Genomic DNA, 14414 nt, shown 5'->3' on the forward strand with positions numbered 1-14414 from the left:
TAAAATTTTGTAAGGGAGACATAATAATAATACCATGTTCGTAATAACGTTTATTTTCAACTATATTCATATCAAACTGTAAATGGTACTCATACAATTTATAAACAGAACTTTCTCTAAGCTAGCAACAGAAACCTATTGCCGGGTCTGCTATGATGTACTAAAATAAATACTTATAAAAAAAAAGTAAAAACTTATAAAAACCGTGAGATATTTTAAAATACGTAAAAATAAATTTTATGCTATCGCAATACTTATTTACATATTCCATATATAGTTAAGCAAGAGTAAAAATGTACTATTAAAAATATGAAGTTATCAACTGCAATATTGAATGCTCGTATCGGCCAATATCGGTAAGGGAAACCAATTAACCACATCCTCCATTATGCATGCAACTGGTGAAAGATCAACAAAGAACGGAGATTTTGTGACAAAAGTTCTCCGGGCCCAGTTCATAGTACATTCAGTATTCTGTACTCAGTTCCACAATACACAGTGTACAGTACACAATACGCTACAGATTATTATTAATTGAGCACACATTGCCACTGAACCTAACTTATCAAGATCTATCCTACGGGATTATGTAAAGAGGATATATGCACCAAATGTATGTATGTTTTTATTATTGTAAAATGGATAATTACAGAATATTAACGGACAAAATATTAAAAAACGAAGTGATCGATGCACTGGTACAGTCTATAAGGATCACGATAAGTCAAAATTACAGTAGAACATAGACAGAGATATGTAGGGGTAAGACTGATTGTTCAAGAAAATTTCCATAATTAATTTGTAAATAGTCTTGCATTTAATTTAATTAGATTTATTTTTATTAGAAGTTTATTTAATTTTTAGAAGAAACACTAGTGTACTTATATATGGTATTATAATAGTTAAATGCAGGAATAACGGTCAGTGAGGAATATTTGGTTGGTGTCGCCTAGCAACGGGTGAAAAATCTACGGCTTTAAATCAGCTGTTTAGTTGCCAATAGTAGCTCGCCTGATTTTGTTACCAAACCTTGTCTGCATTAATTATGTGGTGTCTAAACATTTAATTTTGACTGTTATTATTATAATACAGTCCACTACGTTTATGAATAACATTGTGGTAATTAATTTAGTTGAAGTTTGAATATTGAACGCATTAAAAAGCCAGTACAACCGTGGGCCTTTAGTGTTATGACCAATTTGAGAGTTGCAGCGGTATTTATAACTACGAATTAATAACCTACCCATATATACAACAAAAAATTTCTTCCCCTGATTCATTGGAGTGGATAATGTTTTCTTTACAATCTTCCCATCTCATTCCTGACCATTCAGAGTCGCCATCTATTATTTTATATCTATTAATTTTGTAAATATGTTTATCTCTTTTCATGATTAGTTTTACTAATTTTATTTTTATCTGAAAGGCCTTTTATTTTTTACTTTATATTCATTATTTTATTTATATTCTTTTGTTTTATTCTATGTTTATGTTTTCTTTTATAGGCATCGCCAAATAAATGTTTATATCCGAAGTATTTTTTATTTTTTTGGGAGCTTCCTTTAAAAATGCCACTGATTTGCCTTAGCTTCAACACTGATAATGATTAAAAATTTTAAGTAGAGAGGAGGCCGTTCTTCATTTATATCTTTTTAATTTTCCAGGCAAACGCCAAAATAGTGTAAGGCCAAACTAGCTTTCTGTTAATTAAGAAAATAAAGAGACATTGCATTATGGATCTTATTGTTCGATATCTCATTTACAAGTGAGCTTCAGTATGACTGATAGAGTAGGGGTCGACTTTGAATGATGATTGACCATATAAGAGTCCTTTAGGTGACCTAATATGTTAGTTCTGTAGCATACGATTGTATGAGAGGGTTAGTTACACTTTTAACGAATAATAATAAGTGAAAATAAAATATAAACAATGTTAATAATTCATAATCTTTTTTTTTCACTCCCCATATCAATATTTAATTGGTTCCCAACACAAAGGCTTGAAGGAAACTAAACCAAAGATGGACGTTCATATTGTTGAAACTTAAGGTAGATGGATTGCGTAGAAAATTCTGAAATCAGGAATTCTTTTCCTCCACAGTTTTTCCCATAATATATATGCTTTAACATCACCATCTTAACGTTCGTCTTTGGTTATATTGTGATTCTGACTGACCTAGTATGTGCTGGTTTAGAAATGCTTCACAATAATTCTTACTAAGCCGTCCGTTTCAGATCTTATGATATGCCAAGCTTCAAATTTCACTATACTTCGACAGAATTCGAATAATGAAAAATACATTTTATTTTATTTTTAACAAACTTTTTTGCACGTTTTTCCCCACAAAATTGCACGTTTTACTGTTTTTGGACAAATTTAGATCTTTCGTTACGTAAATTTTAATGATTAACTAGATTTCTCGTATTATACACAAATAGGAGGAAGTATGCTAATATTTATTCATTTTATTTATTTTTTTTAATTATTTAATTTATGGTTTGAAATTGGCAAATTTAAGGTAAAAAGCATTAATTAACACATGAACAGCACGTTTCGAGTAACTATGAAAATGTTTGTCTATAATAAGCTTTTTAGCTTCATATTTCAGTCTCGACTTTATTGTGACTAGAGAGTTTTTCAATTTTATTATATTTAATCCCCTATATACATTATTTTAAATAAAAATCACTGTGTCAATCGATATAATTATACTTATACATACAAAAATGTATAAGCATTTTTATTCAAACTTTATATAGTTTTTCTACATTGAGTTATTACATGTGGTTTTAAATGATATATTTGTATGTGAAAACACAATTTAAAAGAAGAACATGATATATGAATTTTTAGGGAAAATTAAGAAGGAAATTTTGCTCGGAAAAATATTTTAAAATACTCTTGCAAGGTATTATGCGTATGTTTTCTAAAACTTAAAATATAAATGGTTGAAGAATTAAATTTTATTTTTCGTAATAGGAATATAAAATTATTTAACACAACTAGCCTTCTCTTAGCTCTTCGAGTATGGACACAATTTTAGATTTTTAATCGGTGTAGTTTATTATATGAGTTGGCATGAGTTTAGATTATTTGGCGAATTTAGTTTGTTTCAAAAAAGGTTAGGTAAGCTCCCCATGTATTAATATTATATATTATATAATATTGTATGTAAATAAAACAATAAAGTTGATTACTGCAGAATTTGGCTGTTTTATACACATATTGAGTTTTTACCACAAAATTGCAAATTTTCATTTTTTTACTGAACAAAAATCCGGTATCTAATTATAAGCAACATGCTGGTTAAAATAATTAATTTATTTTATCCCAGCAGTGCCCCACGGTTTCACACGCACTAAATTTGGGTTATACATGCATGTTTCATACACATTATGAATACGTGACCAAATGCATCTGATTAACTATCCGACATTTATGTGAAAAAAAGACCATTTACAGCAAAGAGACTGACTTCAAATGTACAAAATAATGTTTATTTTTTCCTCTTTGTTTCAGTAAATACGTTTTGAAACAGATATACAGCAAATGAACAAAACTATTGAATTTAATGCATATAATAATATAAAAATTAATGCACGAAATAATATAATAAATGAAAACGTTAAACTTTTTACTAAAGTAATTCCAATTATGAAGTAGATTTGGCTCTAATTTCTTGTAATCTAAGCTTTCTTGTTAGTCTTTCAAGGGGGTACCTTTATTATACGTTTACAAATTTATACGACTTATATATTTTCTAAATGTTTTTTTAACCTAAATTAAATTTATTTTATTTATTATTAATTATGAGAGATAGTTGACCGTGGATGATGAATGAGGAGAAGATGGTTGGGGGTGCGGTCAATGAAAAACTAAAATAAGTACGATTAACTTATTTTAATGTGCCAACGTTTCGGCTAGAGTTTCTAGCCTTCTTCAGGGCTAAAAACAGAACAAGATAACAACCACAGTAAGTATAGAAAAATTAAAAAAAATAAAAAGAAAGTATAAACAGAATAATTTTACAAAATAGAATTAATAAAATGAAGTGATGAGAGAAGCGGGAAATAAAATGTATACATAGGTAATTGAAAAAGTGGGTAAAATAACATAATTAAGGAAATTAAATAAAAATAAAGTTATATAATGCAAAGAAGTATGAACATATTAGTTATTATTAATTTAAAATTAAAATATGAAAAGAAAATGAAAATTGAGAGGAAGAAAATATATGTAACAATAATAGATGATAAAGAGGCAAATTATAAGTATAGTGTACAAAACTTATAACGCGGGTAAGGAAAATGGATAAAAGTGGAGAAAATAAGGGGAAAGAGTAAAATAAAGAAAGGAGAAAGAAAATAAAAACGAACCTGTTCGCTGGAAGATCAAACGCCTAATGGAAAACAGCGCTAATGGCGGTCAAACCCAGAATTAAACAAGCCGTTACAACAATAACTAAGTGTACATATTTTATTTATTGTATGTACGGTGAAAATATCCTCCATAAAGGTTTTTTTTAAATTTATTTATTATTATTTACAACTGTAAAACATTTAGTAAATTTGATCTCAGTTAAATTGGAGTGTTACAGGCGTGTAGAGAAACTAACCATTGGTAGCACTCTAATGATGTTTTACTTTAGCAGGTTTCGTGGACATCTTCTTTTCAGGCACCTCGGAGGATCGTCAGGAATGGAAGAGGAAGCAAGGTTAGAAACTATTGTTTTTGGGTGGTTAGGGAGTTTGTAATGGAAGGAATGATACCTGGTTCGGGCTAGATAAGTTACATATGGAACATTAAGGTCTTGTGACAAAGTAAGGAGCATTCAAGATTTTAAGTGCTGTAATAGTTGAAATCGACGTGCAGTTTCCTGTCTTTTCAGTATTGTGTGCGGATTCCAGGATAGTCGTTTATCCAGACGTAGTCCAAGGTAGCGGATCTGTTCGACAGGGGTAAGATCAATATTATTAAAGGAGACTGTAGGGCAGTCGGTAGGTTTACGACGAATGGTAAAGGTGATTTGATAGGATTTATTTTAATCCTCCAATTACAACACCATTCTTCGAGGGCTGTGATATGGGAAGAATATTAGTATGTTTTTCAAGTGTGTTCCACCCGTTTTCACTATTTTTTAATATATTTTTTATTTGTACAATTGTAAACAATGATGATGCGACCAACTAAACGAGTTTGTATGCTGATGGAATTTGAATGCTGGTGACATTTTTTTTGGAATTCAAAGGAATCTTAGGAGTTATATTTGTTGGTGGAAATATGTTTTAATATATCAGCTAGATATTTTGATAACTCATATGTTGGAGGATTCCTGAAAAAAACTATTAGAGTAACTGAGTTTTCTTCTTTGTGTTTTTTTAATAAGTGAATATAATTTAGAGGAATCGGAAAAAAAAATTGGCACAAAAAAGTTTTTATTCATTAGAAACCCTAACTATGAAATTTTATAGCAAGTGAAAACGGTTTGATCCCCGCACCACAGCTGATTTTTATATATATATTATATTTGAAAAGTAAATAACATTGAAAATAAAATTAAACATTTACAAAAGGTATTCATGTTTATTTTTATTTTTAAAAAATCATGAATCACTTCTTCAAAGTATATTTATTTAATTACGTCATTTCGTACTTCTCAATTTATTCTTGATGAATGCGAATTGGTATTAAAAAAAAAAAGATCAATATCAAAAAGGCGATGCAAGGAAGACCTACTTGGGTTCAAATCTCTGTTTAGTAAGAAACAGGTTCGGCTGATTGTTGATGATTCCTTGCTCAATGATAGCTTTCTCCTCACCTCGGGAGAGACGGAGCCTAAAATTTAGCGGAATGTCTGTCGGTAGCCATTGCCTAGGTAGGGATTACGATTATTGCCACAATAAATGCTCCCTACTTCTTCACAAATAAAACCATCCACAAAGACCTTAATGTTCCATTTGTAACCGATCTAGCCCGAACAAGATATTAATCCTTCCATTACAAACTCCCTCAACACTCAAACCCATTAGTTTCTAATCTTCCTTCCTCTTTTATTCAGGGCAGTCCTCCGAGGCGTCTGAAAAGAAGATGGCCTCGTGACCTTATATTGTAAAAATATTTTTAGAGTGCTACCAATGGGTAGTTTCTCTACATGCTTGTACCATACCATTATGATTTCCTCAAATTTACTTGATGTATTTTATGTACAGTTGTAAATATCAATAAATAAATAAAATAAAAAAATCATTATGATGTTTATAAATAATTAGTTGTTAAAAAGTGTTTACATTCAGTTTATTTTGGTTTAAAAACATAAATTTTATATACTGGATGATTGCTGATTGACCATGTGTATCAATAAATGGAATAATTAAATATCTATATTTCCATTTATTCATAAATCTTATAATATTAGAGGCTCTGAATTTTGCGAAGTTTTTTCCATTCAATCCTAAATAAACTATGTATCATTTTTTTTTATCTTTTCGTGAATTTACTGTGTAGCTTTTAATTTTTTTTTTATAAAACTGAGAAATAATATATTTATTTTTTTACAATTTCACTAAAACTATGGTTAAAACTTTGGAAATACCCATCTTAATGTAAAATAATTGTGATCAAGATGTTAACAAATCTTTTCTCAGTGAACTTTTTTAATGCCAATTTTCAACCACAATGTGGAGTCGTAATTCATGACCGCCTTCTGATCTTTCACTTTTATTTTCTTTATTAGATGAATTTTCACTGAAAAAAGGAAGGCGGCGTTCACAAAAAAAGAAAAATACTGTTATTACAGTGAAATACAAATATTAATGGAGTGAGGTAGACAAGTAATATCAAGTATGCAGTGATAGAGATCATCATACGCGTGGTTCATACTGAGTTATGCATACATGGAGTAATATTCAACTTTTCTACACGGTAAGTGTCGGGAAGAAGATATTTTTTAATGCCCTTATTATTTAGTATGGCTCGAGAAAAGTTCTGTAATAACGAGATCAAGGTTTTTATGTTGGAACTCCACGTGCAGGAAAATAACACGTGTCACCAAGCCAACGAAATAGTTTTCCAACCCCTGCTGCCGATATCAGAGCGAATCAAACTTTTCTTTAATATCGCCATTCCTTAAAGTCCTCATCAACTTTATCTAGTGACCTACTTACTGCTGGTGGATTCAATATTATGTTTCCAATACCACCATTAATTTGTCATAAAAGAGGTCACTAAAGATTCTTTAACTGAGAAGTACGACGTATTATAGGAGAAATAGACAAGCTACTATCAAAATCGAACTCTTTTATGTGAAAGTTATTCTAGTGGCGTTCGTTGATTAGTCAAAGGAGGGGTTATTCGCCAGACAGCTATCTTTTCTACATAAAAAAATTTTTTTTTCCTTTTTAAAATTTCTTAGTCAAACACAGTACCTTAGGTAGATCATATAACGTTTTCTATTTTGTGTACAAAGTTCTGAAGGATCACAATGTCTTAGAAGAGATATTCAAATATATAAGAAAAGTGATTTTTAAAAGGTATATGGACAAAAAATTAATTCTATTTTTTTAAATTCAACCATTAAACGAACTAAAAATACAGTAAACATAAGTTTTTGTCTCATTTCTTTTTTTTCAAGTTCACCAGATATTATTACGTACATAATTATTAATTAGCTTAATCATCAAAGCTATGATTAATATGTTACAATAAAAAATTGAATGCTGATGTACAGTTAATAGCGTACCCAGGATCAAAACTAGGGGGATGACAAGACATAGTTGTGACATTTTAGCACGGAAAAAACCGAAGGAAACCAGAATTTTATGAAATTTATACTCAATTATAGCAGTCCTTTATTAGTTATCATAATTATTTACTTAATAAAAAATTAATTTTTATTAAATTAATCATTTAGTTTACGTCTAGAGGGACGCATAAATCCCTCCAGGTGGGGAGGAAAGAGTGAGGTGAGCAAATAAAAAAAAAACTATTTATTCATACAGACGTTTTGGCCAGGGAGTTAAGACAAATGTTCCGACTAAACTCAATTTTTAATTCAAATTAAACTAAGTTTGGTCAGAACCTCTTTCTTAACTTCCTGATGAAGATCTGAAATTCAGCTCAAAAGGTCGGCACGAATAATTAGTTTTTTGTTTACTTGCTGACCACACCCCCGACCATCTTCTACCCATATTCTACAGTCAACAACTACAACCATTTTAAAATATTGGATAACTGCCTAAAAAGTTAAATACTTGTTGGGAAATGACAATGCATTTTTGATAATGGCGTCCGGGCGGGCACAGCGGCCGCTTCAGTTTCTAATGAGCGTTGTGTCAAATGGCCAGGATGTAATTTGTGGACTCATGATCTTTTTTCTGGTGTTGAGCTAGAAGATGCATTCTGATGTGAAAAGTGAGGACCAATCTAAAAATTGCTTTCTTTAAAAAAAAAAATCACATTTTTTGTTATTACGGATTTTTGTTAGCAAATTTTATACACCAACATAATAGACATTTTATTTTTTACATTTAATAAATAAAGACCTAGATATGAGGTCAAAATGATTTTTTTCTTAAATTTATTTATTGATATTTACAACTGTACATAAATACATCAAGTAAATTTGAGGAAATCATAATGGTATGGTACAAGCATGTAAAGAAACTACCCATTGGTAGCACTCTAAAAACATTTTTACAATATAAGGTCTCAAGGCCGTCTTCTTTTCAGACGCCACGGAGGATTGTCCGGAATAAAAGAGGAAGCAAGATTAGAAACTAATGGGTTTGAGTGTTTAGGGAGTTTGTGGTCACAAGGTCTTTGTGGATGATTTTATTTGTGACAAAGTAGGGAGCATTTAGGATTTTACGAAGGATTTTGGATTGTAAGGATTGGATACGAGAGGAATTCGAAGGTTTAGTGGAGCTCCAAAGCTCAACGCCGTATGTCCAGATAGGCCTTATTATTGTCATGTAAACAAAATGATTTAATACTATTTTTCTCCTTATGCTTACCTATCGGCACTTGATAACATTTTTCAAACTTTTGAAAATTAATTATATAAGTAATTTTTCATTGTTTAGCCACAAAAAAAAAAATCGTATATGCACTCGAATAGTCAATTATTTTAACTGCAATGTTTCAAGTTGCTTGGTGGATTTTAAGTAGAAATTGGTAGTAGAAAAAATCAAAAACCCTAAGCCTATATTAATAATACTTCAGTAACAAAATACCTAACATGTATAACATAATGAAAAACGTAATTTTAAATAAATCGAATTAATAAGACTAGTAATAATTATATTGGTATGACTTTATTTAACAAATTATTAAATTAAGGTTTTTTTTTTTGGTTTGTTTTTTGGAAACGTTTCTCGTTTAATTCATTTTAGAACTTTAACCATGTTAACGAATGTGTTTTTTTTTTTTGTTTTTTTTTAATGATATATTCCAAACCCACAGATAAGAACATTTAATTGATACCAACTGTAACATCCCACCTCCCAAACAAAAGGTTAATTAAGTGTCAAATGTAATTATCAAAACTAACTACACAAATAATGATATTTATTTGAGTATCTTAGTTACGAACACGGTGCACTAAGCAACATTTTTTTAGATATAAAAAACTTTATTTTATCACAAAGGTTAAAATAAAATTGTAAACACTCATTCTTTTAGTGATGTTTTTTGGAGTGATCCGTTCCGAATATATAGCTGTGTTTAAAGCTAAGCACTTTTTTTAATTTATTTATTTTTCTTTGTAAAAGAGACACATGTGGGTATACATTTTTAAATCTATTTTTTTTTTAAGAAAGAGTTTTATCTTTCCATAGAGGATGGATTACCTAATAAATACAAAGTATAACCGATTTTGTGAGAGACTAGGTGATTGCAGTGTTTGGTAACAAGATATACTCATTTATCAATTCTATATTTTAAAAAACTTTCATAACACTTGCATATTCCTGATGGAGTACCATCATGGAATACAATCCTAAAATTAACAAAGCACTTAATCACTGTTCGGTGGGTTTAAGACTGAAAATAAACTTGAACTGTTTACTTTAGTTGCCTCTTACAAAAGTAGCTAGTATAAGTCATTTAGATGCAAAAGTAATTTTATTCTATGTCTCGTTTTTTTTTATGCATATAGATGGCGCAATCATCAATTTAAAAAAAGAAAGAAAAAGTCATTACCTTCAGTTAAATATTCTCAGAATAGAACTTGGGATTTCAAAACCAGCGTAAAATATAATCGATTTCACCTCGACTAAATAGAACTGTTTCACTTTATGTTCAACAAGATATTATCTTTATATCATTTAGTCATACGAATTCTTAAATTTCTTCTTTTTTTTCGCAGAAGAATTTTCCATGACCTTATGACTAAACGGTGTATATTTCACCATGCAAACGACAATGATCAGTTGAACTTTGAAAAAGGATATGATGGACCTTGACCATGAGAGAAAAAAACATAGCCTGACTACTGATTTTTTTTTTTTTGGATTATGAAAATACAATTTTTTTTATTCAATATATACCTACAAAATTCCGATACACGAAGACTCATCTAATCTGTGAAATATTCAAAATAGATCCAAGAGCATATTTAAGAAAATTCAATTATTAAATGGAAAGAAAAAAATATTGAAATATATTATCAAAATTAATATTATTGCTATCCTTTTATAAGAAATACGGAAAAAAACACAGGCGATACCACTATTTTTTGCAAAACCGGGCTATTGGAAGATGAATAAAGATGAAGGAAAACACTATATTCAGGCTTATAAGTAACTGCCCAGAACCTTAGCTTTTGGTAGATCTTTCCTATCCGTTCCTCTTCTCTATGGATTTCTATTCCCTCCTTCATTCGTATTTCTAAAACCCTTTCAACCTTTAAATCCCATTTCTTCGACCGACCACCTTCTGTCCACCCAATTAGTAGTTTCAAATAAGATGTGAATAGATGGAAAGAGAGATTATATTTAACATAAATATTATTGGATGTTTTAATATTTACGAAAAGTCTTTAAACATGTATATACAGACTTATATAATCAATACTACTAACCTTTAATCCCTGTTAAACTGTTTCATTGATGATAAGACCTAAATAACATTAATGATCACTTAATTTTACATCAAAATACCGATATTATACCGAAATATCGATTCTATAAATGCACTGGCACTTCCCGTTGGTCGATTTTGGCAAAAAAGTTGCTATCGCATTTGTAATTTCAGTTTCAAACAACTTTTTATTTTAAAGCTGGGATGTTCCACACACAGAGATCATTCTGAGAGTCTTGGTTGTTGGGGTTTAGGGGCTCTCATAACGTGGATTTCCGTCGTAAACTCGAATTTGAAATCATGCAAGATATCAATTCACCTTACTACATACACTATATATAGGTGAAAGTAAAAATAAGTCTATTCCCACTGACTAATCAGCTCTCTTCAGTTTGAACTTAGAATTAATTAAAATCCTTACCTGACTAAGCACTAATTTAAAACTAAAAACGGATTTGTTTTAAGAGTCCTGAAATTTAAAAATTAATTTTTTCTCACATACATACTTTTTTGGACTGCTATTTTCTAAGCACAGTCTTCGTAGATTATTGTAGTGAATCAAGTCTTAAATCAAATCCCAAAATTAATATGATTTTGGAACTCGTCCATTAACTAATTTGAACTGCCTGTCTTTCGCAGTATTTTGGGCACTAATTCACATCTGATTTGGGCAGGGTCTATGATTCATTAAAAAAGATCAAAATCTTGTACAAGTTAATTTTAGTTCTTTTATCACGAATGGCATCTGCAGAACCTAAATCTATATTAAATAATCTTATACTTAATACTGAAAATTGTGATCATTATTATTTCCATATACTTTTTTTTTTTTTAATTTGCAAAAAATGTTAGATCTATAGAAAATTAAATAATTGATTGTTGTTATATTGATAACATTGATACCAAATTTTAGGTTTCAATATTATTCGAGTTACTTCAACACGTCAGTACCAAACTCCTTTATCAGTTTGTTGGATCAGGCTAAATCACGTAAGAATTTCTTGGTGGTATTTGATAGAGGAGCTACGTTTTCAGTTTGTTTTGTATACCTTCATATAGCAGTATGTAAACTACTTTTGATAAAATATCTCACCTGAAGGAATAGTGAACATGACACCCAGGTGTGTAAATATTTCGTCTGTTCAGTTCCCAACTGATAAAAAAAAAACAAAGTTTTGCAATGTTTTTATGAATATTTTGTCGGCGGTGTATTCAATTCTTTGATAAAATAATAATAATAAATCATTTTAAATGCCAAATAAAATAAATAAAGAAACTAAATTGTTTTACAGAAGAATCTTCTGAATCCTCACTAAAGTCTTTTTTTTCCTATACTAGTTCATTCTACAAAAATAGACATTTACTATAATACTCGTATATACAAAAATAAATTTTAAAAAAACCACAGTGGAAATAAAATTAATATTGTTAATAAAACTAGTAATAAGGAGAAATGATTTATTTCTCGTTTTTAAAAAAAATAATAATTTTAGTATCAAAAATAATAATAATCATAAATAAGATAAAGTAACTAATTTATTTATATGTTGGTTGCATAATAGAAATTGGTTGTTGCGAATTGCAGTTTGCCAGATGGGGCCATGGTCTCGAAACATTATTACATATAAATGAAATAAAATTAAACAAATTTATCAATGGAATATTTTTCACTCCACCTTAGTAAATAATTGTACAACTCTTTCAGTCAATTAAACCTTAATTATTAAGATACAATTGAATGTTTTTATTCCAATTTTTTTTAAAAATCTGTCGAATAATACCCATCTCATAACTTGAAAAACAAATTTCTCATGAATTCATATTTTAGTACTGCTCTATATTTCTAAACAAAATTTATAAATGCAATAAATACAACTATACAATTAATTATTTTCCTACTCTGAAGAGAAAATCAATGACGAAAAGACCATAAAATGATATTAACTTAACGATAGATAATAACAATTTAATGTTTCTTCATAAACGTTATAATCTATGAATTGTTTGATTATTTTTTTTGTTTTGTTTTTTTATTTAGTTGAACAAAAAATTATCTTTAAATTAGTAGAATTTAAAATTATTTCTTAGAAAGATTTGAAGTAATAGATATTTAAATTAGTTAATAAAATATTATATATACAAAGAAAATTGTTTAATATTGCACTTTAATCTTATTGTTTTCCTTATATATTTTAGAATAAACATGTATTTAAACCATACATATAACGGAAAACATAGCTGGCCCCATATACATAATTTAGTCTGTCTTTATCTTTAACTCAGAGATGATATTTACACGGTTCAATTTAATATTTTTAAATATTATATTATGATATTTATTCCTGATAGTAATATGAGATAAAGAATTAAAGTAATTAAATAGATAAGGACTATATTAAATTCATGTCAATTTTACAATTAGAATTAAAATTATTTAAATGTCTCACCAAATGACACCAAAATTATTTCATTATTATGAATTTTATATTTAATCGTAAATAAAATATCCCTTACCTCTATTTTTCCCCAAATATTTTCTTGACTTATTGAAGACTCCTAGAGAAAAGAGAAGACGCAGAGAACCGAATGCAAAGCGACACTACCCTCAGAGCGATGAGGCACAGACTGCCGCCGCGCCATTCCTTCTTCCCGCCCAAAGCGAACTCTACAGTAGTACTCACTACACTCAGCACACTGCACAGCCGCTCGGATCTTAATAACGAGAGCCTTTGTTATTCACAAAATGCCTTGGTTAATTTTCTTTTAAAATATTACTCCCAATCCAAATAAAATCAGGAATAATATTTTGACATTTAACACTACATACACATACTTTATTTTCCCCGTTCCTACCGAAAAAGCTGTAGTACAAAGCTGACTTAACAAAAGCTCCGAACTTCCAACTTGCTTTAAAAAGCTCATTTATACTATCACTATCAACTCTACTTGGAAATTAACCTTATCACTCTACCTAAAGTACTTCCTTCTCTTGTAACCCCCAATCCCTTCACCACTATATATCTCTTAATTATTATTATCGTTTATTCATTATCTTTCTTCTTTAATTATTATTTGTTCTTCCATTTTTTCAATCATAACCCAGAGGTCCCTCCCCTCCAAATATTTAAGTAGAGTTCTCACAGAATGGACACATCTAAACCTCATATTTCAATGGACACCTTCAAGTACCAACGGTAGAAAAAGGTATTTAATTTGATAAATGGTTCATTTACGTAATGCAATTTATTAATTCATGTATTATTTTCTGTTTTTGATGGATCGGAAAAGAAAATTTGGAATTCAGTATTGAGCTCTGGGGACTCATTAAACCATAAGT

The 14414-nt window shown here is 29.4% G+C and overlaps 1 protein-coding gene across 1 annotated transcript in view; it reads right to left on the reverse strand.

Moving 5' to 3' along the window:
• LOC106682506 (diuretic hormone receptor) overlaps window positions 1–13718 on the reverse strand; it is a 283519-nt gene extending 269801 nt beyond the window's left edge. Inside the window, exon 1 of the mRNA XM_067051687.1 lies at window positions 13592–13718. The gene's annotated coding sequence lies outside the window, so the exon portion shown is untranslated. The remainder of the gene's footprint in view (window positions 1–13591) is intronic.
• Between the last annotated feature and the right edge of the window lie 696 nt (window positions 13719–14414).

The sequence above is a fragment of the Halyomorpha halys genome, unplaced genomic scaffold (genome assembly GCF_000696795.3).
Source record: "Halyomorpha halys isolate HHAL.00 unplaced genomic scaffold, Hhal_1.1 Scaffold419.1, whole genome shotgun sequence".
Lineage (NCBI taxonomy): Eukaryota > Metazoa > Arthropoda > Insecta > Hemiptera > Pentatomidae > Halyomorpha > Halyomorpha halys.